Source organism: Vulpes vulpes, chromosome 1 (genome assembly GCF_048418805.1).
Source record: "Vulpes vulpes isolate BD-2025 chromosome 1, VulVul3, whole genome shotgun sequence".
Taxonomy (NCBI): Eukaryota; Metazoa; Chordata; class Mammalia; order Carnivora; family Canidae; genus Vulpes; species Vulpes vulpes.
In genome coordinates, this window is record NC_132780.1 from 170,527,499 (window position 1) to 170,553,175 (window position 25,677).

General features: G+C 33.3%; 1 long non-coding RNA gene across 1 annotated transcript in view; it reads left to right on the plus strand.

The window, feature by feature from the left end:
* LOC140595363 (uncharacterized) overlaps positions 1-25,677 on the plus strand; it is a 484,426-nt gene that overhangs the window by 445,986 nt on the left and 12,763 nt on the right. The window contains exons 4-5 of the long non-coding RNA XR_011996929.1: positions 3,403-3,473; positions 13,384-13,467. This is a non-coding gene — a long non-coding RNA (uncharacterized lncRNA). The remainder of the gene's footprint in view (positions 1-3,402; positions 3,474-13,383; positions 13,468-25,677) is intronic.

Consider the following 25,677-nt stretch of genomic DNA (forward strand, 5'->3'; position numbering starts at 1 on the left):
ACAGTAATGATTATTCAAAGTTATATTGTTAAACTACCACATTTTGTGAACCAAATTGTCTTATCTTTGTCTTTAAAAATGTCATTTTATAACATAAAATATTATATATTTTACCACATTTGACAGTTATTTTCTTTGCCTGTGCTTTTGGACAAATTTAGGTTTGTATCAGTCTATAATTTATTCTTGGAGATTGTCTAATAAGATCTGAAGGATTTTTTAAAAATTGAGACTAATTCAAAAAGCGCTTTGATAAAAAATTAGAAAAAAATATTTAGCATGTTAAATGGTTTGGGGGCAAACTATACATTAATGAATTGATTGAAAATATTGGATTGTAAAACAAGTAGACTTTGGCTTGATAGCATTGGTTTAATTTTATTAACTGCGGTTCTAAGAAAAATCAGCTCTGGAAAGCTAACTGTAAGATAAAAAGATTTTGACTTTTCTTTTCTCTCTGTTTAATTAAAAGATTCTCAGGTTAGTGTAAAATGGGGGCAATCAAACATTATGACCACAATTGGCTAAGTTAGAAGTGAGGATATGTTGCTTTTTTAAGTTATTAAATCTCCCGCAAAGCACATCAATATGAAATATATATGAATGATGAAGAAAACAATATGCTATTAGTATCTCAGTGAATATTTTGACTTTTGGGGAAATGGCTTACTGTGGAATGTAGAGCTGCAATTTGAGACACTGCCATAGCTCCTTGTTATCACGACACTTGAGGACCAAAGACACAGGAAGGTGGTGCCTCTATTCTGAACAAGATCTCAAGTAATGTTGGTAAATTGAACACCAATAAAAATTAATTAAAAAAAAAAATAAAAAAAAATAAAAAAAAAAAAAAATAAAAAATAAAAAATCAAAAAAAAAAAAAAAAAAAAAAGATCTCAAGTAATGGAAATACCTCCAGATTATTATGTTGTGTTTTCCCTAGCCATTCTCCCACAGAATATTACTTCATATACTTGCCAGCATTCATGAGCCTTCTATTCTGATCAGCACAATTACCCCCACTGAGTCAGCTCTTTGAAAGGGCTCAAAAATGGATGCTGGATAGTGACCAAAGAAGGTCATCTTTGGGAGGGAAGCAACTCTACCAACTAGTGCTTAATGATAGTCAAGGGGCTTAGCATATATGCAGTTTCTAGAAACTATGTAGAACTATGTAGCCTCATGTTTCCAGCAAGGCCCAATCAATATTTTGTTTCATGAATAAACTTATAATATTGTATATATTTTCAAAACCATCTTTTTCCCATTGAGAGACTTTATAATGTTCATTTTTAATAGTTCTCATCAGTACAAGAAAAAAAAAAAGCAAAGCTACAGGAAGAGAAAACACTTAAAGTACTCACTGTAAGTTCTCAGAATCCTCTCCCTCCTATATACACACTCAGATGTATATAGTTATCCCCCAAGATGCTTCATAATTGAGATCATTTTATTACATTCTTAAATTTTTCTCAAGTCTTCACAAATATGTTTCTTGATTATTCTCAGGCTTTAATAACATAGGAATCTATAAAGTATCATGCATCCCAGTGTTGTATAAAATAGCAATACAACATTAAAAATATAATTTAATATATAATTAAAGAACTGTTTAAAAATTATGACATTTCCTTATAAGGAATGCTATGTAGTCATTATGTATTTTTAAATGCTTAAATCGCCATTCCTTATCCATCATTTTTAACATGGAATTTCACAGTACGATAAAAGTTATAAACAGTATAAAATATATGGTTATTTACTATGATTATATGTAAATATATTTCTATGCATAGATAAAACCTTGCAAAATATGTAGCAAAAGTTTTAACAGTGGTTATTTCTGGATTGACTACAAGATAAATTTTTTCTTTCCCCTTTAGACTTTCCAATATGTCTGAATTTTGTGCAATAATATTACTTTTATAATACACAGAAAACTATTTTTTAAATGTTAAAATTAAAACTTTTGAAACAAAATTTAGCTTATAATTTCACTACAAGACTCAAGTAAGCAAAATATAGGACAACATACATTCCATCTCTTAGGACACTAACAACCTTATTGTCGTCTCACCAACATACATTTTTAAAACTTAGAATGCTTTATTTATATACTTATTTATTAGACATTTCAAAGCATGTCAGATGTGAAAAGCATTTAATAGATGGTGATAGTGCACTGAAAATAAGATCAATTAGTCCCTCTTTTTTGTTGTATGTTTTCTAAAGAAATTGGTAATAACACAGTGGACTTGGGAAGTTGTCTCAATGTTCATATTGTAGAGTTTTATAACTATCACCTTTAAAGTATATCTAAAAAATAATTGCATGCATAACCTTTTTGTTTAGTTTCTTACACTATATAATTTGAAATGTCTGTGGTTGTCTATCATTGTTTTTGTTGAATTTAACTTTGTTCTAGTCAAATAGCATTTTCTAGTACAAAGGTTTGCTGAATGAATAATTTTCAACAAATTTTCTCCTATGTATTTCATAACTTCAGAATGTCTGGAATTATTATACTTCTAATATACAAGACTCCTTGTCAGAGTTTCCAGAATTGGGGTAAAATTACAAACAATGAAATCTACAGTTCTTAAAAGTACAATTGAAGTTTTGATAAATACATAAAATCATGTAACCACTACACCAAGTAAAATATAGAACATTTCCATCACCCCAGAAAGTTTCCTTGTGTTATCTTCCAATCACATAACCAATCCCCCTTCTGATTTCTATTATCCTACATTACATTATATGTATCATATATTATTATAAATGGAATCAATTTGTATTCTTTTGTGTCTTGATCCTTGCATATGACATAATACTTCAAAAGTTATCCATGTTAACTCCTGTTGAACTTCTGTTCATTTTTATTGCTGAATAAGATTTAACTATATGACCACACTTGACTCTACCTATCTATCCTTTCATTGATGAGCATTTGAATTGTTTTAAGTAGTAGGAACTTGCAAATAAAGCTACTGTCAACATTCATGTAAAAGTTTTTCTCTTTAAATATATGTTTTCATTTTTCTAGGCTATATAGTCAAGGGTTTCCTGGGGAGGTGTATGTTTAACTTTTTTTTAAAATGCCAAACTGTTTTCAAAAGTGGCTGTACATTTTTACTCTGGCATCTGCAATGCGCAAGAGTTCTAGTTTCTCTGCATTCTTGATAATACTTGGCAATGTCAGTCTTTTAAATTTTAGTCATTTTGTAGCTATGTAATGTTATCATGTGTCTGTTAATTTCCCAGATGAATAACGGTGAACTTTGGCTTATTGGTTATTTGCATCTGTTATTTTATTAAATATCTGTTCAAACTCCTTGCCCCATTAAAAACCTGTGGTTGTACTAATTTAAAAATATATATGCACTCCTATATTTTTTGCAGCATTATTTATAATAACCAAGATGTGGAAACCACCCAAATACTCATCAATAGATGAATGTAAAGAAGATATGGTATGTATATGTAAAGGGAATATTACTCAACTGTAACTAAAGAATGAACTCTTGCCATTTGCAACAATATGGATGGATCTAGAGGGCCTAAAGCTAAGTGAAATTTGTCAGAGAAAGACAAATACCACATGATTTCAGTCATGTGGAATTAAAAAAAAAACAAAACAAACAGTCAAAAAGAGAGAAATAAAAAAAGACTCTTAAATATAGAGAACCAAGTGGTGGTTGCCAGAGGGAGGTAGGTGGAGGATGGGTAAAACAGGTGGAGGGGATGAAGAATACATTTATCATAATGAGCACTGAATAATATATAGAATTGTTGAATCATCATATTGTACACCTAAAACTAAAGATAAAAAATAAAATAAAATATTGAAAATAAATTTTAAAATATACTTGTTTTTCTTTTTGATATTGCTTCGTTGGTTTTTTTCTATATTCCAGATCAAATTTTTTTGTTAGATACATGTATCATAAATATTTTCTCCTGACTTGCCTTTTCATCTTCTTAATGGTGATTTTCAATTAGCAGAAGTTTAACATCTTTTTTCATCTACATTTACTTTTCAATTGTTGCTGTAACACATTCCCTAAAATTTAGCAGTTTCAACAACATAAATTTACAACCTTAAAGTTCTGTAAATCTCACATGGGCTCAAAGAGGTTAGCAGACTACATTCCTTGCTGGGGGCTCCAAGGGAGAGATCTGATCCTTGTTCATTAGCATTGTTGGCAGAATTCAGTTCCTTGCAATTGTAAGGACTGAGATCTTATTTTCTTGCTGGCTGCCCACCAAAGGTTGTTCCCAGATTCCAGAGGTTTCCTGCATTCTTTGGCTCTTGACTCCTTCCACCATCTTCAGAGCCAGAAATAATGGATTGGGTCCCTTTAACACTTTGAATCTGTCTTTTTTCGTTTTTATGTCTCACTCCTTTCTGACCCACTTGATTGTAAGAACTCAAGTGGTTATATTGGAACTACCAGATAATCTCCATACTCAAGATTCATACTTTTTAAAAAAATATTTTATTTATTTATTCATGAGAGACACAGAGAGAAAGGCAGAGACATAGGCAGAGGGAGAAGCAGGCTCCTTGCAAGGAGCCCCATGTGGGGCTTGATCCTCAGACATTGGGAACGTTCCCTGAGCCAGAGGCAGATGCTCAACCCTGAGGCACCAATTGTCCCAAGATTCATATTCTTTATCACATACACAAAGTGCCTTTCCACATGTAAGGTAACATATTCAGATTCTGGAGATTTAGGCATGGACCATTATTATGTCTACTAAATCATAATTTTGTTTTTTCATGATTAGTGCCTCTTATGTTCTGATAACTCTTTGCTTTCTTTATTAGCACAAAGGGTTTTTTTTTATTATACCTTCAGTAAGTTTTATAGTTTTGACTTTTATGTTTAAGTCTATGATGCATCTCAAATTAATTTCTGTGTGTGGTAAGAGGTTCAAAGTTGAGATTCATTTTCCATTCATTTATCCATTTGTAATAGTGCCATTTGTTAAATTTGGAGTCATAGGCTTTCAATTTATAGATTGCTCTGATTCCTAAGACCTTTTTTCTATATTTATGCCTAAAATGTCACCTCTGCCCTGCATTGTCATTAACCGTCTTAAAAAACAAGTTTAGACTTCTTCATGTTAATTTGCCTTTTTCTCTGAATATCTGAGGGTTTTTTCTCCTTGAATATAAAATATGTATAGAGATTATCATAGTGCCATATCATTGACTTAATGTTAAAAGTTTTAAATTGTTTTTTAAAAAGCTGTGTCTGACTGTATGTATCAGATGAAAAAATATATTTTCCCCTACTCCGAAAAAAGAAAGCAGATGAGATATCATATTCTTGACTTGTGTGGTTACATTTGCTTAGAAGTACTAATAGCACTTCTTTTTAGATGTGTGTTCTGGCCAAGTAGAGAAAGATCGTCCTAGAGACAACCTTCTGTACACACCTAGGTAGACCCAGAGCATGTCTTTGTTCTGAAAACTTATTGTCCACCAAAGGATTTGGTCATATTTCCTGGAAGAAGAGATTATTTGATGGCATTGTTTTAAGAGGACAGAGGAATTGACTCATTGCTACAGAATAGCTTCCCTAGGACTGGGAAAGAAAGACTAGGCTTTCCAATTTCTTGGAAAGGTAGAGACTGCTTTATTCACGCAGAGTAGCATGGACAGGGCTGCTGTATTGTATCATTTCAGGGGTTTCTATTTACATAGCGTAGAGAGTGAGAATGCCTCCTGTAGTTTTAAATCTCAGTGTCTCTGGCACATGAAGCTGGCAAGACCTCTTAAGAAGGTGGTTACAGAAATGCTTGTACAAATTTGCTACTAGGACTATGGCCTTAACAGAAATGGAGAGGGTTGAAATGCTAACGCATAGTCAGATGAATGAAGATCATCTACATAGCCTGTCTAGACAACATTGTCAGATGCAGTAATTGACAGTGTCATTATTTATCAAAAATACTGGCAATGGTCAATATGAGTTGATTGCAAGAGGCTTTCTTTTTATAATCAAGGTGTTTGGCCTTGGATTATGAACCAAGGAAGGGGGAAGGAGCCATGCAAAGCAGGTCATCTAGAACTTACTGTTCTCACAGAAAGTGAGAACTAGAATCAGATTTATTTAATTAATAAAAAGCTGTGGATGTCAAATTTACATGTATTTACATCATATAATTCATATTGTAGGAGGTTTTGAATTTTGCTTTTATCCTTAATTCTATATTGTTATTTTTTATTCATTAACTTTACTTAAAACCATGATCTGAAATTCTAAAGCAAATTCCACAATATGGATATATCTTATTTATTTAATAATTTCTGATTAATTTTTAATAGTTGTCAAATTATCTCTAAGAAATAGTGTATCAAATTATTCTCCCATCCATCAGTGTTTGGCTGTGGTGCCTACATTGCATCTATCAGATCTGAGTTCATCTTGTTTCTGCTTAATAGGTAAAAATGGCAATGATTGCTTCCCCTTCAATTTTATAAAGAAAACTGTTAGGAAACTATTTCCTTAGAAAATTGTTTCTATTTGTCAAAATCACTGAGATCATTTTGCATATTTTTTTCAAATACTTATAAAATTCTCAATTCAAATGAGAGCTTATTAAGATACTTATAGAATATCAATTGTTATGCTTTCTTTATTAGAAGCAACCCACTTACAAATATACTATAAACATTGTTTTGGCTTAAAGACCTGAAAATCCAGCAGATTTACTCTCACTTTAAGATTATATTACTAATTTATATTCTATAAGTAATTTAGAATAAAAATATTTCAATCCATTAAACACAAATAGATTTTTCCAAAGTACATTTCCATATCATCCTGCTTATCTTTCTGGAGTAATCTAGGTTTTGAAGTCAATAGATGATGATGATGATACGCCTAGTTCCTGGTATTCCAAATATCTTGACTATACCTTACCTTTAACTGAAGTTTCCTGAATATTTTTCTTGTTCCATAAACTTGTATGAAAGATAACCCATTAAATTTGGGGTCCATTTCATGTAATGTTGGGGCTAGGCTCAGTGTAAGTTATATTTAATGTAATTCAAATATGACAATCAAAATTAACTGGAAAAAATGTAAAATTTACTTAGAGTCTCTTAAATAATGTGAAAATAATGTTCCATTCAAAACATATATCAAATCTTTTTGAAAACCACTTTCTTTTGCCTGTTCTCTCTCTAATGACATTTAGCTCCAAAATCGTTCTCTACCTCTGATCTATCTCTCCTGAAATTGTCTTAAACTGAGATAGTCAAACTTTGTATCCGTTATCTCTTGTTATGATAATGTTGTGAAAAAATACTCAGGAAACCCTAGGCATTAACAATAAATATTTTTTAGCTTACAAAGCTGAAGCCTTCATTTGATTTGTGCTGGGTTCACACATGCATGTATTGTCAGCTACAGGCCAGCTAGGCAGCTCTGCTGATCTTGGCCAGATTTATTCAAATGCTAGAATTAGCTGGCTATTGATTGATGATCTGGATTGGGATGACTGTGGGTGTTTGGGCTTATTGCTTGTGTCTCATCCTTTAGTAGTTTCACCCAGACATCTTCTTTGCATGGTGACGTCAGAAGGTAACAAGTATCAAGCCAATTGCACATGTGCTTTTCAAGTCTCTGCTTTCATTTCACATGCTAACATCTTATTGGCCAGAACATGTTACATTGCAGAATAAAAATCCAGAGTGAAAGTTAAGAGTAAAATGTAATGAGGCTCAGTGCAGTGTAGGTAATAGAGAATTAGGGCCATTCATACAAGTAATCTATCAAAGGCAGTTTTGTTTCTCTCAATGTGGTGTGTGTGTGTGAATTTCTCTACCTTTTTCCAATACTACTTTGGATAGCCCCTTAGGTACCTCAATTTTGCCTTCCAAATTTACTTTGGTTTGCATAATTAAAATGAAGAAGTCATTAAGTTAGAATTAACATCAGTGTGGGTATTTAAATTAAGAGTAAGTAGAGAAGAAATAAATAAAATGTCTAATGTTTGGGAAAAGGGAAAGAGGCTGTGAATTTTTCATGTTAGCGTTTTTATCTTGTTACCAAAAAAAGTAATGTTGGAAAAGAATACATCCTAAGAGCATGTTCTTCCACTGCAGAAGCTACCCCCAGAGAAAAGCTTAGACTTTGCTCTTAGCTATTAGGGAATCATTGCTCTTTGGCCTGCTCATCTGAATGCAATATTATTCAAAATCAGATATCCCACTGGAGCAATACTATGGCCCAGATGGTCAAATTATAACATCTCCTCTTCCATTTTTTTCCAGCTCAAATAATTTTTCTCAAGATTAATGGAGAATAACTGCAGGGTGAAAACTAGTATTTTATCAAGTTCTTGAATAGGTCCAAATTTTCCTCAGAGGTACTTTAGCAGTCCGTGACATTTGTAAAACTGGCATATGGGAAATGAGACAAGTCAAATCCTCAATTTTTACAGTAAAATATAATTTTCTCTCAGACATTCTCAGATTTTCTATCTGACATTCAAAGTATGAATCATGAACCATGGGTTATAGAGACAGAGGGAAATGGTGTTGTCTTCTGTCCCCACTTATTAATTTTATATTCTTTGGAGTTTTAATTAATAGCATTATGTTTCAATTTCCTCCTCAGTATAATGGAGGCAGTGAGTTTTTTTTAATGTATATACTTAAATGAAAACGTGCAATACAACGCCTTATGACATTGTACAAGAGCATCAGTACTCATTGGTTCCTATCAACAAATGTACACTCTGGGGAAAATGACTGGAATGATATCTTTTTTTTTCCACTATGATAATGATTCTCAGCCTTGGCTGTATATTAAAATTGCCTGGGGAGTTCATGATAAATTGTATGTCTGAGATCTATTATGGATCAATTAAGTCAGTATCTCTAAAGGGGTGGTTCTCAGGTAATCATGTTTTTTGGCAAAATTCCCTAAGTCTTGTCCTTAAGACAAGACTATTCTGATTGTGATGAAGAGTGAGAGTTCAGAACTATTGCTCTCCAGTCGTAGTTCTCAGTGTGGCTACCAGAGGAGGAATAGCAGCAGCAGTGGCAGCACCTGGAATGTTCAAAATGCAAATTCTCAGGCCTTTCCCCAGATCTGCTTAATCAGAATGATGGGGGTGGAGAACAACAGGGTTGTGTCTTAATAAGCCCTCTAGGTGATTCTGATGCACAATAAATTTTGAGAACCATTGATGGAATCAATGGTGATCAAATTTAATGGATAAAACAATCACCTGAAATAGTTGCTCAACGTGGATTTTGTCATTATTCTCACAACTTTCCACTAAAAAACAGTTAATTTTATTGTTGTAAACCACAATTAATATAATTATCTGAAAAATGACTCCAAAATATCCATTTGAGTTCAAGTCCTAAAGATTCTGAATCAATGGGTCGGAGTGGGGGCTTAGCAAACTACATTCTTTTTTTTTGAAATTTATTTATTTATTCATGAGAGACACAGAGAGAGAGAGAGGCAGAGACATAGGCAGAGAGAGAAGCAGGCTTCTAGTAGGGAGCCTGATGCAGGACTTGATCCCAGATCCCAGGATAACACCCTGAGCTAAAGGCAGAAACTCAACTGCTGAGTCACCAGAGCATCCCAGCAAACCACATTCTTAAAGCATCCAGAAGATCCTGTTCCAGAGGAGCAACCTTTGAGTAGTACGATCCATAGTCTTCTATCACTGTAGAACACAGAATATGTGTACATGTATATGTCAGTGCTTTTAACCAATAATTCATCTGCTCTTTCCCTATAGCTTTACAGAAATGCCTTTATGAAAATATACTTTCAGGCTACTTTTCACATAATATTTTAAGGGTTAAAATAAGAAATGGCTTCATGGCAAAATGTTCTGAATGTTCTCCATAAATGTTTTCATTGCTCAGTAGTTCTCTTTATAAAAACAGTATAATTATTATACTTTATACAGATAAATATATATTTATACATATATAGTTATATATATAAACTATATTTTATAAGGATAAAATTCATTTCCAAGTAAATTATCTTCTATACTGACTACTGAAACAAATTTTCTTATTCAAACAATTAAAATTAGTATTTATATTTCATTTTTGCTAGAACTGCCATATAATTTATAGACACATTTAGTATTGATTGCAGTAACTATATTGACTTAAGTGTTTAATATTTTTCCCTTATAGTATTTTTTGTATTGTCAATTTTCCTGAGTGTCTCCTTTATTATGTTGCCTTAAGCTCTTAGTAAATATAACAAGATGAGAAATACTGTAATAAATATTAAACTTCAAGGTAATTCAAACCCCACTTAGTACATTCAATTATCCTGAGATAATGAATGTAATCTACTGGTTTAAGAAATTCTAAGAAGAGGAATATCAAGTACTGGCAGTTTTTAAAAAGACAACTGAAAATAATTTTTAATACAAAAATATGTTAGTTTAGTTAAAACCCAGCACATTCTGTCAATTGTCTGCATACATTTGACAATATAGACAAGACTATTCTGAGAGCTCAGTTGCTGGGTTTTGGTGAGAAAAAAATATGTATTCTCTAGATTATGTAAGTCTATATGGAAAACTGTATGTCCTGTTGACAAGAATGCTGCTGAGCCCCAATTTTTGGCTCTGATAAACTCTTGCAGTGTAGCTCACACTCACGGATTTTGCAAGTCTGTGGTTGTTTGTCTTGAGTGGAATTGTTCTCAACACATCCTTTTGGCCTGTCAAATTTTAAATCTTCATTTAGAACCTGCAGCATAAATATCAGAATACCCAGTTTGTTTTCAATAGGTCTCTTAGTAAGTGAATTAGGCTCATAGCTATGGTGTGCCTAAAAAAAATAAAAATTTAAAAAATTTAAAAAAGAAAAAACAAAGAAAAAGCAAAAAAAGTGAACTTGAGAATATATCAAACTATAGTCTTATAGAAGGATTTCATTTTGTTTTTAAAGGCAGTCAAGTTTATGAATACTTCCTTAGAAATTCTCTAAGAGATAGTAAATCAACATATTTTACATATTTTCCACACTTCACTAAGCTTTTATTAAACCAAGGATTCCAATAGTGCATGTAAAAATTCATATTTCTTTATCCATAGAAGTCCATGGAATAGCCTCTTCATGTATTATGGTGAAAAAAAATACCACTGAAAAGACAGATGTTTATGATTATCTTCTAGAGAACATGTGCCTCTGAGCATGCCACGTGCAAGGGAGAGTCTCAGCATACAAAGTGGCCTGATTTCTATGTCTGTGCAAGGAATTTTATTTCAAAATATTAGAAATATTTTTAAATTTAAAAACCTTACAAATTTTGTTTTTTAAAAAAGAATTAATACCGTGTCTTATCAGGCAAGGAGTTTTTGCAATGATAACCACTGAAAAGTTACTGAATTTTCAGCTGAACTAGCCCATTTTTAAGTAGTTGCGTACATGTTTTACATTTTTAAACCTTCAAGTGTAACACATAAATTCAAGCATGGGACCATCGTAAACATACAGCTTAATGAGTCAGTTATATTGACATATTTTTAAATCAAAAGCATGATGTGAATAAATCATTAGATTGCTAAAGGGCCTGAGGGTTCAGCAACAATCTATGAATAAATTTCAATCACTTTAGGAAGAACAATCTAGAAGGTACCTAGGTTTGGCACCGACAAAGAGAAATCTCTGGTCTGTAGGCTTGTAATAGAGTGTGACTCCATTTTTGATGTTTGGTTACTAACAGCTTTCAAGTGGCACCACTCTCCCTTCTTCTATTGCCCCACATCTGAGCAAGCTAAGAAAGTCCAGGTGTTCCCTCCTTTGCACAAGTGGAAAGTTCAGACTTTTCAATATTGGTCCACATGGAAATTCTTATTCTAACCTTACTCCCTAATTACCATAAATACTCCTAACAAGTTTCTCTTTCTGCCCTCTTAGCTGTTTTCAAACCTATTTAAGAGACAAGCCTATCTGATAGAGACATTCTCCCCAGAAATCCCCGTTTTGTGAGTAATAAACCTTTTAGTACCCTCTTGGCTCATGTGTGGCTTCATCAGTCTGAAAAGCTGAACCAAGTTTAGAAATGAGGGTCCATTCCTCCTCAGTGGGGTGATTATAATAATGTTGAGTAACACATTGTCTTTGATTTGAAAACTAAATTTTATAGCTTAAATGATTTTTCTCTTTTTATCTAAGAGAAAACTGATACTCAGGTAGTCTGGCCAATAGTACACATTTGATTTACAGAATGGCTTGGATGAGATCTAGGTTCTACCATAGTGATGTTTTTCTAACTCACATCCTTTACTTGAACAGAACACTTAAAAGTGAGTGCACAAATGTTAATGGTATAGAAGGAGTATTAACATTTTATAAAAGTAATTTAGGGCAGCCCGGGTGGCTCAGCGGTTTACCACTGCCTTCAGCCCTGGGCCTGATCCTGGAGACTTGGGATCGAGTCCCACGTCAGGCTCCCTGCATGGAGCCTGCTTCTCCCTCTGCCTGTGTCTCTGCCTCTCTCTCTCCTTCTCTCTGTCTGTCTCTCATAAATAAATAAATAAAATCTTTTTTAAAAAAGTAATTTAGTTTGCATGCACATTTTAATATCACTGTCCTCACCTTTAAGTGGCTTCTACTCCTTTTGTGAATCTCAAACTTCCATCACACTATCCATCAGTTTATTAAAATTTGTTGTCTATTTTCTTAGGTAATTCATCCTCCACACTTTAAATTTTTACATTTATAGTTATTAGACTAATAGTTCTTTGAGAGCAGCAATTCCGTATTCTTTGAATATTGTTATCTCCAGTTCCAAGAAAAATAAAATAGATTATCATGTATAAATATTCAATAAAGATTTTTGAATGTATGGATGAATGCATCAATAAATACATCTCTGAAAAAGTATAATACAGCCTTCACAATTTTGAAGACTCTCACATTTTGGCATAGCAACTTAATAAAAATCATTCAACTCAAATTATTTGCTGCTTTTACCAATTACATTAATTATTTATTAAGCACTTATCTTTCCTAGCATTGGGCTAATTTCTTTGATTGTATTATTTAACTTACTTTCCTCAAGAATCAATAGAGCATTTTTTATTTTATTTTTATGTTTTAAAACTTTATTTATTTATTCTTGAGAGACACACAGAGAGAGAGGCAGAGACACAGGCAGAGGGAGAAACAGGCTTCCTATGGGGAGGCTGATGAGGGACTCAGTCCCAGGACCCCGGGATCATGACCTGAGCCAAAGGCAGACACTTAACCACTCAGCCACCCTGGTCCCCTAGAGTAGATTTTATTTCCATTTTAAGCTAAAAATGTGTCTTATACAGGATAATTAACATGCCAAATATTTCTCTCATTTCTTCTTTTTTGCATAGCTTGGTAAACAAGACTCAGAGATTTGGATTCTGCCCCTTCCTCAATGGTGGAAGAGAAGTAACAGTGAAGTTGGAGCATTTCTGGTAATCCCAGGTTTTAGTGAAGACTCGGGGAGATCTAGAACATACCAGCTGACCCAGAGTCTAGGTCCTACCAAAACTGTCTTGAAGAAATAATGCATTTTCACCCATAGTCCTTTCCTGAATGATTAATTCTATATGTCTCATTCATATGTTATTTACATATAGTTATTAGGTGCCTACTCTGTTCCAGATACCATGATATTCAATGGCAACCAGTCATGATCCTTCTGTGTGTGGGACTTTACTTAGTGGGGAGGTGGGGAAATAGATAAGAATCAGATTAAAAAGAGTAAATATTTTATTCTAAATGAAAAATAATTTATATGAACAAAATTTATACTATGGACCCCCCCCACCACCACTCAAGGAGTTGTCATGAAGAATGAATGTAGTATAGGATGCCTGATAAGAAAAGTTGATAACACTAAACTCTTTCCCAGAACACCTTGCTTCAGAGGATTGTACTGAGCTGACTCTTCAAAGGGAAGCTATATTGTGAAGAAAAGTAATACTTCAAATCCCAGCCCTAAGGTGGTCATGGGAAGTATCCATGCACCATGCATCTGAAAGTACAGATTAGCTCAGCTGATTGCTAGTTGTAGTACTGTCTTATATATCACAGAAACTCCTTCATTTCTAAGCAAAATCCTAGGTAGATCATTTTAGTTGAATTATTAGTGTTTTACATTATTAGAAAGTTTACTAAATTGTGGATACAAGTAGAGTTTTCCAATATCAGCTTTTATCTTAAATGAAGCTAATATCATGGCTACTCATCTGTGTGTGTTAGTTTTGAATTGGCTTTGAAGTAGGGAATGGAAGAATGGTGATGTTTATTGGGTTCCTTTAGATTTCCAGTAATCACATTCACCATCAAAGTTTTAAACTCAGCTGGTCTGCTTTTCATCCTAAGCATTTTTTTTTTTTATTCTTCCTCTCATTCTTTTAAACCTGTGTTGTTCTTCTTTCATAACAACATAGCCCGCAGGCAAAAGTTTTTTTTCAATGATTTTAAGTTTTTGAATCATACAATCTGAGACAAATTATGGTAGGGAACCTAGCTATTTCATTTACTATTGTATTCCTAGGAATTAGAACTTTACCTAGACAGTTACTAAGCAACAAAAATATTTCTTCACAGTTAAATTCTCTTTTCTTGAGCCACACACTTTTTAAAAAGGTCTCATAGTTATCTTTTATCAATTCATTTTTATAATTACTTGTTTGATTTCTTAGATTTGCACATGAACAGGATTATGTCATAGGTAGGTGTGAATTCAACTCAAATCCTAGGAAGTGGGATGACAGAGGTCTGTTTGTATGCATTCCCATTTACTTTCTGCTCAAATTGTGTTCATCACAAGGATGTTCATCTATTTTTCTTCATGATATTTAAAAATCTCATATAATCACTATATCTAAGAATTATTTACTTATCTAAATATGTGAAGCATTCTTACTCTTACAATGATATCCTATTTGGGCCATTTGCAAGACATTGAGATGTCTAACACAGTGCTGCTTATGCTGTAGTCATTTGGCTTTTTGTATGTATATCATTGAGTAAGATTAACAATATACTTTTTTTTTAAAGAGAGAGAGCACAAATTGGGGAGGGGAGGGACAAAAGATGAGGGGGAGAGAAAATCTCAAGCAATTTTCATAAAATTGGCATACATGTTGTTAAATAAAGATTTTGCTTCACTATTTTTAACAATGTGAAATATGGATCTTTTGTATATCAGATGTATATTATCTTCAAGAAATTTCAACTTTTGTGCTATATGAATCACTAACTTAACCAACCAGTATTTATTAAGTTCTTCTTATATGCCAGAAATTATACAGACTCTTCAGATGTTTACACAATGCAGAGCTTCCGGTCTCCAAGTACATGTGTACATGTTGTCCAGCAGAGAAGACCAACATATAAACAAATATTTATACAACGGAGGTATGCAGTGAGGGAAGAGAAGTATCTGGTATCTATTTATAGACATATATTGTAGGAAGTTTTATTAAATATCAGATCAGACCATTTTCTCTTTTAACAGATTAGGAGACTAAGTATCAGAGAGGTCATCCCACTTGTCCAAGGTCACAGTAATTTGAGAACACATTTACAGGTTGGTTCAACTCTTGCCAGTGTATTTTCATTTTTATTTAGCTTCTTAGAAGGAATATCTATAAGAAAAACAAGATAACAATTAATTCTTTTCCTCCCATTTTATATCCTCATTAGTGATTTTTAAAAAAGCTATGTCTTTCTGTGGAGATGGAGTTACTTTGCCAGTGAAACTATATGTCTTTCAAAATAGATCTAAAACCCTGTGGGTTTTCACTATCAGAGAATTTTCCATTCTAATTTACCTCCAGTTGTTATAGTATTTAGTAAGCACTTACTTGTAAAAGTGATAAGTTATCCTCTGTTTCTTGATTTTATATACATCATTCCTCTTGCTTCACTTGTTACCTACTTTAGAACAGTGATTGGATATTTCTCTGGTTTAGTCTGTCCACTTGACATATGAGTCAAATGTTAATATGTTAATATATTATGGACATTACTTGAAAGAAATAATATTTTGATGATTTAAAATATATTTCCCTATATATTCTATCATACTCCCAACTATTGGGAAGAGAATAGTAGCTAGTTTATTCTTCCTTTCCACACCCATGCCTATCATTAATATTTCTAGTCATGCCTATCATTAATATTTCTAGTGTTTATATAAAAGTAAGAAAACTAAATTAGGAAATTAGCAATATTGCTCCTATGGAAGAATGCTGAACTTGCCATCAAGAATGACATTACAGGGGCGCCTGGGTGGCTCAGTGGTTGAGCCTCTGCCTTTGGCTCAGGATGTGGTCCCGTGGTCCTTGGATCGCGTCCCACATCAGGCTCCCTGCATGGAGCCTGCTTATCCCTCTGACTATGTCTCTACCTCTCTTTCTCTGTGTCTCTCATGAATAAATAAATAAATAAAACCTTAAAAAATGACATTACAAGTTTCATAAAAGGATAACTCTAATCTTTAATATAATTTTTCAACTGAAATTTGGCACTTGTCAGTGTTAGAGAAGATTGATATGACTATCATTTTAGGATGATGCATCAGACATAATTATTTCTTATTATAACATAACAAACCATCCAAAGAATTGTTTATTTATGATGATGGTGAGTTAATTTGTTTCCCTTTGAATTTATAGGGCATGAAATATTTCCAAATGTTTGTGTATATTTCCAACACAGTGCCAGAAACATCAACTGGTGTGCCTTGACAAAATTTGCACTAGAAAACAATATGCAAATACACTAAGTAGTTGAAGATTGGGTTATCCTTGAACCACAATAACAATTATCCTCAAGGAAATCCTAAGCAGTCATTTTCCAGCATGTTATGCCATGGAAAGGTAGGAGATAGGATTAAGTGGGCCTGGCCAAGGCAAGTCAAATGTTTGATATCCTTGTTTAAGTGTCATTTTGTAGCTTCCCTCTCCCATCATCCCTCTATTGAAATGCAAGGCTCTAAAAGAGAGAAAGAGAGACAGAAAGAGAGAGAGAAATTTAAGACTCCAAACAAAGACTAAGAAAGCATCTTGGGCATGGTGTTCCACTATTGCTAAACTTTAGGATAATAAACACTGCTTTCATCCTTTAGGCATGTATAATCTCTAATGTATTCATGATGTCTGTTTGTATTAGTTGATTACTGACCTCTTTTGTCTCACATAACCATCACTACAGAATTCATATAGAAAGCTGCCAATAATTAGAAATGCTTTACATATGGCTAATTTTTGCTCCTTCTTATGCATTTTGATATTTAAATCCAGTCCTATTTTTTTGTTGTTGCTGTTTTCTCTTTCTTGTTAGACTTCACATTTACCTCCAGAATATTATAAAAGCTTAGTGACATCAACTTCACGCTTAAATCATAATATGGTCATGAAATTGATCCATATGACCACAGTGTAGAAATGAACTAAGAATAATTTCAGATTTGTTCAAATTTGTTATGGTGTCTGATAAAGACAACACATAAAATTTTAAGTAGTTTATTTTAATCAAGTAAAATAAAATGAGAATAGTTGAATATACTCTTATAAAAATATTCTGTCCAAGTCAAATTCTCATGTTTCAAAAGTGACTGAAAAACTACTTCTGATATTTTTGTAACTCTAAAGTTTTTCACTAAAGTACATGAAATATTACTAAAAAAATTAATAACATTTTATATAGAAGAAAACCATAAATCACTATTACATAAATGTAAAGTTGGAGAAACCACCTTTGGGTATCATAGAGGACCTCTAAATATGGAAGGACTCCTCTGGATATGTTTGTTATAAAGTGCCAGAGCTTTCATATAGCAGGTCTGGTAGGAGCATCCAGTGGAATGCTACTCAGAAGAAATCCAGGAAACACCCTAAATAGTGCCTGCCGTAATGATACCCGCACCTAAATCTCATTTCTTCATAAACTTTTAGGATGATTCATTATTAAGTTCCTAAAATATGATGAAAACAGCAAAACCAGTCAGTGATAAATTTATTAAGGGAAAGTTGCCTGTATTCTTCCAGTTGATTTTGGATATCCAAATGAATTTGCATGCTATTTTCCACTATATGGCTTTTGAAGACCAATCCCTCTGGAGATCATTCCATTAATGTCTTTTTCAGTGATAGACATCTGATATCAGAAACATTGTGGTAAGTGGTCTAAATCTGGTATCAAAATGTCTTGATTTTGGTCCTAGTTTTCTTAAAGTAGAATATGTCGAGTCTATCCATATCACCTCAGAGTTTAAACTAAGACCCTGGAGATTTCAATAGCAGGCAACAAGTATTCACATCTTCAGAACAGAGGTGATTGATTGTTCATGCATCACTTGTTCTGCTATCCTTAGGCCATTACCCAGCTTCTAAACAAATAAGTCTAGAAATTGATGGAGATGAAAGTGAAAGAAATTTTCTTTGTTGGATTTTCAGTCAAAAAGAGAATGCTAAATGTATCTAGTTGCCTCCTCACTGGAGACGGTATAGCAGGACTCTTCCCACAACTTCAAGTCATCTTATGGGGATCCATAGGTTCAAGTTAATTAGAGACCTGTACATATAGTGTCTCCTGGAATTTGAACCTGACAATGATTGATGCTTGTGCAAGATTCTATGGGATAGAATGGATGGAACTGCCATTGATAGAAATTATTGAGAGTGTTTCATTGGACACGCCTGCATTTTAGAATTTAGTAGGACAAAAATGTCAAGTTTTCCTTGGAATAACAGGTACCACAGAAGGCAGCGAACTCTACAAATAGAATTCCTGCTAGAGTATCTCTCAGGGTTAATTTCACCTTTGACTAAGAGAAAACTCAAGACTATAGTAGCTTAAACAATGTAGTTTAAATCTCTCTTTATTTGGCAAATAAGTAGCTCCGGGCAGGATCAGCCTTCTATAGGGTCATACAAAATTGCAAGATAGCTCGATGATCATTTTGGAAGGAATATACCGCCAATTATAAATGAAGGAATCAGCCTGAATCTGATGTCTCATTCATGAAGCCTAAGCTTAATTATGGGATGACTAAAACTATATTATGCCTCATGTACAAATTAGATTTAATTTCACATAATACAATTTGCAGCTGTCTTTGTATTTGACAATGACCTGTCCTCCCTCTGTAGGCCACTGCATCTCATTTCCATGCTTCTATATTCTGAACAGCTGGAGGCAGCACAACTTTTATTTTGTTGTAGGGAAAAACAGACTGTGGGGAAAATACTGTGGTCAGGAATAGACTATTAACTTACTAGACCACATGCTTCTTCCACAGAGTTGAACCTCAGATTAAGGCATCTGGCCTTATTTTTTTATCCCTCATAAGAATGTAAGATTCTGTCCTAAATTAAAGTTTTCAGGTTGCCAAACACAAAGCCTTTGGAAACTGATCTCAAAGGAACTGTTTTGTTCTAAGATAAGGCCTGGCTGCATTGTTGTTTGATAAATGGAATCCATCCACTCCGCAGTTAGACTCTGGCTGAAGTGAATTTTCCTCTCCCCACTTAAGGTTTATTACCAAAAGTTCTAACCTGGATCTGGTTGACATAGAATCTGAATGTGGTAACATGATATATCTTAATTTCTTTTTGAGACAGACCTTTTTTTTTTTTTTAATTTGGGAATAAAAATAAGAGCAATGAAATCACAAGCTATCCACTATTTCATCAATTAATTTATTTATAGGATTTATACTCAGATTACTTCCAAAAGACTTCGAGGTAGTACATTATTCAGAACCCTATTCTTCTTCTGCCAAGGATGGTTTCTAGCTGGGTCTCAAGGACAGTTTCACATCTCAGAAAGAGTTCATTGTGGATACATTGAAGGTATTACCCTAGTGATGTGACCTCTCTATATACCAAAAAAAAAAAAAAAAATCACCCCATTTTCATGACAACATATGGGCTCTCCCACCACATGAACATGACAAGTAAAGTGATTATAATCCATCAGCAAAGAGCTCTCTGATAGTGAAGAACGTGCAGATTCTTTATGCATAAATGGCCCATGCAAAGGATAGTAAATAAATCCCAGTGTGGCATTTTTATAGTCAATAGCTGTTTTTATATCTCTTTAGTTGCTTAGGGATAAGATATCTGTCTTCTTCATTTTGATATCTTGCCTGATGTGTAAACACATCTAGTCATCTGTCTTATATTTTTTCATAACCAGAGAAACTATATATACTTCCTCTTCCCTGATTCAAATTTCTGTCTCTTATAAATCATTACACACATCCAATGAAATACTTATTCCATGATAAACACGCATCTTATCCTCATCATCTGCACTAAACACTCCATCTTTGCCTTACCCAAAAGCTGGTTCCCTTAGTAACTCCACTGCTCTTTGACATCCTGTTTTTCTATTGCATCCAATTTACCTGAGTATTCAATCTGAAGACCATTAGTGTCATTTATAGACTACCATGCCTTTGTCTTTCTTCAACAATCCCTATACCTTCATCTACAATGCACTGTACCATTCCTTTTTGCTATCAGTTTCTGACTTCCCAGTCACTAACTCTTGTTTTTTAGAAACTGTGCCACACCATTCTCAGCTTAAAGCTATGCCACCTGAGTCACCCTAATACCCCGAGTGCTAGCCTTCCTCTGGCCCCTCAGTCCTAGACCTTCTTATTCTCAGTAACTTTCATTCCAGTGCCATCTTAGCCACCCACTCCTCTTGGTCCAGAAATGTTCAATATATAAGTTAATTAATTCCAAAACACCACTGCAATAACTCTGATCATTATTATTTAATTATTTCCATTCTAGAGGTGTCTGGGGTGTCTCAGTGGTTGAGCATCTGCCTTTGGCTCACGTTGTGATCCCTGGGTCCTGGAATTGAGTCCTGCATTGGGCTTCCTGCATGGAGCCTGCTTCTCCCTCTGCCTATGTCTCTGCCTTTCTGTGTCTCTCATGAATAAATAAATAAATAAATCTTAAAAAATTATTTTCATTCCATATTTTGAGTAGACTTCCAAAGCATGTATGGTAACCTCTCCACATTCCCCCTGACCGCATTCTCTTTTTAATTTCTTAAACCAGCTTGTATCTCTCCCACTAGTATCTCTCATTTTGCAATTCTGAGTCATCCTTTAATTCTTACTTTACATCACCTCCCACATCCATACACACAGCAGGTCTTCTGGCTCAGCAACAAACTGTATCTTGAATCTATTTAGTACTTTTCATTTCTACTGTTACTACCCATTGTACATGTTACCATCTTCTTCCTAAATTACTATACTTACCTTCTGATAGAACTTTTTTCTTATATTCTTGTCTCCCCTTCCCATTCAGCAGTCTATTCCTCATCTAGCAATCTGAATTCTTTTTAACTTAATTTTTAAATTAAATATTTTATTTTGAGATAATCATAGATTCACATACAGTTGTAATAAATACTACAGAAAGATCCTGTGTATGCTTTACCCAGTTTTCTCCATTAATGACATGTCATAAATCTGTAGCATAATATCACAATCGGGACATTGACATTGATATGATGAAGACACAGAACATCTCAATCACCACTGGCATGCCTCTTGTCTTGCTTTATATACTTTCCCCTGCAACCACAAATCCGGTATCCATTTCAGTAATTTTGTCATTGAAAGAATGATAAGTAAATGGAAAAATACCTTTGGGTTTGGCTTCTTCACCCACCATAATTCTTTGGAGATTCATCCGGGATGTGCATATATCAATAATTCATTCTTTTTTAAAATTTTTTTTTATTGCTGACTAGTACTCAATTATATGGATGAATTACATTTTGTTTAATCACTCACTGTTTGAAAAACATGTGTTGATATGTTTTGGATATTACAAATAAAGCTGCTATAAACATTTGTGTACAGATTTTTATGTGAACACAACTCTTCATTTCTCTGGGATAAATACCCAGCAGTGCAATTTCTGGCTAAACTAAACATGCATGACTTTAAGCCCATTAGCAATGTATGAATGATCCATTTTCTTTGCACCCTTGCCAGCATATAGTGTTTTCACTATTTTTATTTTATCTATTCTATTAGGCATCTAGTGATAGATATTTCATTGTGGTTTACCATATATTTTGCCAAAGACTAATGATATTAAATATAATTTAATGTGTTTATTTGCCATCTGTGTATCTTCTTTGGTGAAATGTCTGGTCATGTATTTTCTACTTTATTGTTTGTTTGTTTTGCTTACTAATGAGTCTTGAGAGTTCTGCTTTTGTCCTAAATACTTGTCTTGATATTTTTTCCTATAGTGAATCTTCTAAATCATGTACATGGTAGAACTCTCCATTTACTTAGATCTTTCATTTTTTTCATCAACATTATATTGTTTTTAGCATACAAGTCTTGTATATGTTTTCTTACATTCATACTTAAGTATTGCTTTCTACCTTTGAGCAATTGTAAATAGTGTTGCAGTTTTGATTTTAGTATCTCTGTGCTCTATTAATAGTCTATAGAAATACAACTTTTATATTTATCAGATATTCTGTGACTTTAATGTATTCATTTATTAATTCTAGGAATTTCTCTTAATAAATTCTTTAGGGTTACCTACATAGTTGATCATGGAATCTGCATATAGAGACAGTTTTATTTCTTCCTTTAAAATATGTATGCCTTAAATTTCCTTTTATTCTGTTATTGCACTAACAGAACTTTATAGCTATGTTGTATGAGGGTGATAAGAGCAGATACTCCTGGTCTTGTTCCTACCTCAGGAAATATGTAGTCCTTCACTATTAAATATAATGTATATTGTAGTTTTTTTGTAGTGCTCTATATCTAGTTGAGGAAATCTTTCTGTTCCTATTTTTCCAAAATTTTTGATGTAAACAAGTGTTGAAGAGTCCTAGTTTCAGTTCTGACATGTAAAGAGCTTGGAAATTATTACTCTCATGTTACAACAAGAAAAAAATGCTGAACAAGTGGAGAGTCAATTCCTTTGTTTTGAACCCTGTAGAGAATTGAGTTTTTGGAGCAAACCAGGACTCCAAATCTTAAGATGAATATAGAAAATCATAGCTGAGATCAGCTTATCAGGAACAGAAGCTCCTGGGGACAGAAGTTATTGGATAAACTTACATGATTATTTTGTCAAATTGCTGGAAGCAGAATGTACACTAGTATGAGAATAGGAAACTCTTGGGGCTTCAGTCTTAAAGAGTCCCAAGACTTTCATAAGTTGTGCATCTGGAAACCTTGCCAAGTTTTCATAGTGAAGAAACAAGAAATATCCTTATGTTTTTGTAGGAGGGAGGAGAAAACTGACCTTTTGAAATATGTCCAAAGAATTCATCATAAGAAAAGCCAATATTTTAAGAGAAATACCTTTACAATAGCCTTTATTTATTATAAGGGGAAGAAAATTAGTCACTTCTAGCTCCCTCTAGATTTTCTCACCTAAAAGGGTAGTAAAAGCTAAGAAACAGTTGTGACACTCATAGTACAGGGACAAGGCCATCTAAAGACTGAGACTTAATTGTAGAAATATAGAATGCTTTCCCCTCACCCCCACAGCTTCCTACCACATCAATAGGGCTTACATGTGATAATACTGTATCACAGCTGAAAGAATTGCAGGGAGCAGTCTTTACTTAAGGAGGAATTAATAAGAAAACCCAAAGACAACAAAGGAGACAAAATCAAGAATACTAGAGGCATTTGAACCTCTGGCAACTACAGCTATAGGAAACATTACACACAACTAAATTCCTAGTCAGATTCACATAAACCTCACACTAAAGTCCATTTAACTCTAGTCTTTTATTCAATATATACTATATGGCTCTGTGTGTGCACATGGCTTTTAATAAAAAATTATGATCCATAATAAAAGACCAGAAAAACACAAACTGACAAACTGACAAAATAAGTATTACAAAAAGATTCAAATATGGCAGAGATGTTGGAATTATCAAACTAGAAATGTAAAATTGCTATTATTCATATGTTAAGGGATCCATGGAAAAGATAAAAACTCTAAGAAAGAATTCAAGGAAATACTAGGAATTAAGACCACTGCAACAAAAATTTTAAAATGCCTTTGATGAGTTCATCAATAGACTGGACACTGTTGAAGAAAGAATCAATGAGCTTGGAGATATGTTAATATAAGCTTCCAAAACTGAAATGCAAAGAGAAAAAAAAAAATGAAAGCATACACAAAAAACAGAATACCTTGATCACCAGACCAGCCATACAGGAAATATTAAAAGGGAACGTTTAAGTGAAGAGAGAGCCCAAAAGTAACATAGACCAGAAAGGAACAGAGGCAATATATAGAAAAAGTGACTTTATAGGTAATACAATGGCACTAAATTCATCTTTCAATAGTTACTCTGAATGTAAATGAGCTAAATGACATAATTGAAAGACACAGTGTATCAGATTGGATAAAAAAGCGAGACCCATTGAAATGCTATCTGCAAGAACCTCATTTTAGACCAAAAGACACCTCCAGATTGAAAGTGAGGGGATGGAAAAGTATTTATCATGCTAATGGACATCAAAAGAAAGTTACGGTGGTGATTCTTATATCAGACAAATTAGACTTTAAACCAAAGACCATGATAAAAGATGAGGAAGATTATTATCATCATTATATTAATTATTATTAATTATTATATTATATTATTATATTACTAATATTATATATCATTATTATATCATAATTAAAGTGTCTATCCAAAAAGAAGATCTAAAAATTGTAAATATTTATGTTTCTAACATGGGAACAGCCAATTGTATAAGCCAATTAATAACAAAATTAAAGAAGCACCTTGATAATAATACAATAAGAGTATGGGACTTTAACACCTCACTCACTGCAATGGACAGATCACCTAAGCATAAGATCAATAAGGAAACAAGGGCTTTGAATGATATGCTGGACCAGATGGACTTTATAGATATATTCAGAACATTACCTCCTAAATCAGCAGATTACATATTCTTCTTAAATGCACATGGAACATTCTCTGGAATAGATCACATACTGGGTCACAAATCAGGTCTCAACTGGTATCAAAAGATTGGGGTCATTCCCCGCATATTTTCAGACCACAATGCTTTGAAACTGGAATTCAATCACAAGAGGAAGTTTGGAAAGAACTCAAATACATGGAGGCTAAAGAGTATCCTACTAAAAAATGAATGTGTCAACCAGAAAATTAAAGGATAAATAAAATATTCATGGAAATAAATAAAAATGAAAGCACAACTATTCAAAACTTTTGAGATGCAGCAAAGGTGGTCCTAAGAGGGAAGTATATAGCAATAAAAGCCTTTCTCAAAAAACAAGAAAGCTCTCAAATACACAACCTAACCTTACAGTTAAAGCAACTGGCAAAAGAACAGCAAATAAAGTCTAAACCAAGCAGGAGAAGAAAAATAATAAGGATTAGAGCAGAAATCAATGAAGTAGAAACCAAAATAAAATTGAACAGATCAACGAAACTAAGAGCTGGTTCTTTGAAAGAATTAAGAAGATCACTAAACCCCTGGCCACACTAGTCAAAAAAGAAAAAGTACCCAAATAAATAAATCACTAATGAAGTAGGAGAGATCACAACCAACACTGAAGAAACAAGCAATCACTATTATTTAAAGATTTTATTTATTTATTTAT